The sequence below is a fragment of the Lampetra fluviatilis genome, chromosome 28, assembly GCF_964198595.1.
Source record: "Lampetra fluviatilis chromosome 28, kcLamFluv1.1, whole genome shotgun sequence".
NCBI classification, from domain to species: Eukaryota; Metazoa; Chordata; class Hyperoartia; order Petromyzontiformes; family Petromyzontidae; genus Lampetra; species Lampetra fluviatilis.
This window is the reverse complement of record NC_136302.1, coordinates 3,550,423-3,554,675: the sequence shown is the minus strand read 5'-3', so window position 1 is coordinate 3,554,675 and position 4,253 is coordinate 3,550,423. Positions and strand designations below refer to the sequence as shown.

At 39.1% G+C, this 4,253-nt stretch overlaps 1 long non-coding RNA gene across 1 annotated transcript; it reads left to right on the top strand.

The window, feature by feature from the left end:
* The first annotated feature begins 2,389 nt into the window (after positions 1 to 2,389).
* Positions 2,390 to 3,905, top strand: LOC144942706 (uncharacterized). Its single transcript, XR_013639407.1, has 3 exons — positions 2,390 to 2,448; positions 2,618 to 2,641; positions 3,842 to 3,905. It is a non-coding gene; the product is annotated as an uncharacterized LOC144942706 (long non-coding RNA).
* Positions 3,906 to 4,253: the final 348 nt, after the last annotated feature.

Genomic DNA, 4,253 nt, shown 5'->3' with positions numbered 1-4,253 from the left:
ACTGTGTCAACACGGTGGGTTCATACAATTGCCCGTGTCTTGCGGGATACATAAGCAATGGCACTCACTGCCTGGATGTGGATGAGTGTCTGCTCCCCAACAACAACTGCAGTGCCAATTCAACCTGCGAGAACACGGCAGGCTCCTTCCAATGCAAGTGTGATGCTGGTTTCCAAAGTAAGTTGAATCGTTCGAATTTACTCTGCATGATTTTCATGGTTTTGGTATGCGTCAATGTAATCTAGGCTCATCCTACAATAACATGGCTGGAAGGGCGGCACAGTCAAAACACTTGCACGCCACAGCAAGAAAGGCCTTGGTGTGATTTCCAACTCGTACGCCTTTTTGTGTGTCTCTTCCTCTTCTGAATGGGGATTCCTCCAGGCTCAGCGGTTTTCTTCCACGGCAAAAACAAACACATAAATACATAACTGGTAGAGGCCAAACATCCCAATGCTGAAAATGTACATGCAAATTACTAATTTGGGATTATACATAGCAACATTACCCCCTACTCTGAAAAATTATCAGGACCCTCCAGTTATATGTCTTGTGACTCCGTGAGGCTTTTTTGACCAGGCAAGCATAATAATACAGTAGTTTTTTGTAAAAAAAAAAGTTAGACGTGACTTTACCGAAAGACCCAAAGAATATAATAATACAATTATCAATACATACAATAATAATCTCAAGATTAATTGTCACAGTACAATCTAACGGTACAATTCTGGGTATGATGGTAAGTGTGGTGTATATTTATATTGAGCTTATATTATGTAATTTTCCAGTTAAAATCCATACGACTTCCTTCATAATCTTTTCAAAGTGATTTGTTTCTCGGGATTATACACATTACTCATACGAGCTATGAAATAATAAAAATACATTACACAAACAAAATATCCCACACGTCCACTTCTCATTCCATTGCTATAGCCTCAAATGTATACAGATATCAGCCCAGCACTGTTCCCGCCCAGGCTATGCAGTATTTTTTTCAATGATACAAATTAAGAAAATGTAGTTTTTTGGGTTCTAGTGGTGAAATACGTATCTAATATTAAAACATCTGGCAGTGCGGCCTGTGGGAATGGAGCCTACTGTGTCAACATGGTGGGTTCATACAATTGCCCGTGTCTTGTGGGATACGCAGGCAATGGCACTCACTGCCTGGATGTGGATGAGTGTCTGCTCCCCAACAACAACTGCAGTGCCAATTCAACCTGCGAGAACACGGCAGGCTCCTACCAATGCAAGTGTGATGCTGGTTTCCAAAGTAAGTTGAAGCGTCCGGATTTCCTCTATGAGATGTTGCACGATTGTTTTGGTATTCATGCCAAGGTAATGTAGGATCATGCTACAGTTCAAGGTAACCTTTCACGTAACAGTATAATGGCTAAGAGCTGTAAAGGGATACATGTTATCTCCTCTAAACTTATATTGGGGGGAAAGCAGTTTTTCTCCGATATTTTTGTACTCAATGGTCAACAGGCTTTTTTTAGGAGGGATTTGCTTTGGAATATCATGGCGAAGTAACTTATTATAGTATATACTTTAAAATTGAAGTGACCAAATAAAACCCACACATATGGGGCAATAGAAAGCAGCATTTTGGCATGAATGTTTCAGTTTATGAAATGTTTTCACGTAATCATGTGCAGGATAAAGGTTCCGCTGCTCAGAATATAGAACATTAAAGTACTATTTTTTTTCAAATAAGAGACCAATAGAGCAACATTTTAATCGATATAGGAAGTTAAACGAACCAAAAAAGCATGCAAAAGTAGTGTAAACTCAATACAAAATAAAACATTTTTATCATCTACACTGCGTATATGTAAAACGTTACGTGAAATGATTTCCCTTAGGTAATGCTACTGTGTGCGAGGACATCGACGAGTGTGGGAGAGTCCCAGCTGTGTGTGGCTTGGGAACGGTTTGTGAGAACACAGTGGGGTCATACCGCTGTCCCTGCACTCCAGGATATCAACGGGACACAAGTAAATGCTCCATTGCCATCCTGCGTTGTACAGGGTATCCATAACAGTGGGATTTGTTTCAAGCCAATCTGTGTTCTTATTTCTGGCCACACAATATTGAAAACAAGATTTTTGTATACATTTACAAACTACGAAAACCCACACAGTAGTAGTTATCTACATGTACCATGTAGATAACTACTACTGTGTGGGTTTTCGTAGTTGCGCTGTGTAACTTCAGAGCTTTACTGCAAAAGAATCGTGAAAAAAAACTACGTAGGACGAGTCTATTCCTGACATAGGTTTTTTTTTAATAAACGTCACAGTTGACATGTCGGTGAACACCTGGGACTCTCCTAAATATAGATTTGTATCACCAACCTCATTGCGGGTGTGGAGGTTGAGAGGGATGAGACCTTTATGATGAGTCTATACATGGCCATCTGATATTAGCCTCATTGGATTTCCTGTAAATAGTGATATAACAATGTATTTTAATTCAGCATTTTGAAATAATTATTATGCCCTTTCAATATTTTATATATGTTTGCTGAACATTTGTTTTAATTAAAGTATATTTTTCTACGATTAAGTTATGACGGTGCTTAATGGTGCTATCTTCTTCTCCCCCTCTGCAGGTGATGGAAATGCAACATGCTCACGTGAGTCTATCTCCCTACCCTTGTGTAGGCTGCATTACAGAGCAAATAATAGAGAAAATGTACCATTAAAATTGAGGGATATTTTGGAAATTTGATCGGACTTTCAGTCAAATGTACAATTAGAAATTCTGATGCCACTGAATAGAATATCTGCCCACATCACTATTTTCTCATATATGGTACTGTAAATATTTAAATGATGGGAACTGTGTTATTGGTGCAAGACTGTACATTAAGGGCCAGCAACCTGCGGCTCAGGAGCCGCATGCAGCTCTTTAAGGGACTGCTTCGTGACGTTATTTATTAAGGATCACCGTCTCGTATTCATGTGCATTGTGTGGCTCTTGTAATATTGAGTTTTTTTACCGATTTAGAAAAAATGGCTCTTCTTGTTATTTTGATTGCTGACCCCCTGCTGGACATTAAGTAACTTCTGAGGGAAATTATCTTTGGTGTTAAGTGTGAAAAGTGTTTCAAAGTCCAGTGTCATTCTTGGTAAAAATAACGCTTGGTAATATAGCACCTTAAAATATGTCGGTTTAAGGCCTGTGATTACATTTTACAAGGTCATTAGCGTGCTCAGGTCATGTGTCAATAATAAAATGTCAAATTTCTGTCCCTTAATGGTGATATTAGAATCATGGTGCATTTGTCAGTTTAACATATACAACGCCTACGTTTAACACGTAGGCATTGCATATGTTCAAAAACAGAAACTCTATGATTTACAGGTAGATAGACAGCATTTGTGTATTTGTACAGTACATTATATACGGGACATACAGTTTTTCCATCAGCATATATGAACGTACATTGTGTAACTGATGATAGAAGTACATTGGCCTGTGACCAAATAATCCTAAATATTCCCAATTCCAGGAGGCCTTATAAGTTAAACAAATATAACCCTTGTGGGTGACTACGAAGGCTTGGCATGTGTTTTAGGCATAATGCTGCAAGGTTGCCAAAGGATGACAATACTGAGTATCACCCAGTGTGAAATGTGTTGTTTATCTTGGGCGCATTCTAGTTTCCTGATAATATCGATCAGTAAGGATCCTTATGAAAAATCGTCTTAATACTCAGGCTTTTCTAAGTAAATAATGCGTATTGTTCTTGTTTTACTGCAAGGTACATTGAAAGGTTGTTTAAGTCACAAGAATTATTGATTAATTGTAAACTATTGAATTATTCTCACAGTGGCAACGACAAATTCAACCACGCCATGGACTGCTAATTCAACACAGTCACCACAGACAGCAAGTCCACCAAGATCAACCACCTCAAACACAACGAGTAATTCTACAGTATTCTTCACATCAGAAGGTGTATCGGCCGCGACTGCACCAATAAATGCATCATTCGCTGCAATTACTCAACCTCCATCATTCTCAACATCAGCCGCCCCGGTAACAAATACAACTGATTCTATTAATGCAACCGCTACCACTGTGGAGACATCACCAATAACAGCGCCCTCAGACACAACAGCAGCAAATACATCAGCTGTGACTCAAGCTCCATCATTCTCAACATCAGCCGCCCCGATAACAAATACAACTGATTCTATTAATGCAACCGCTACCGCTGTGGAGACATCACCAATAACAGC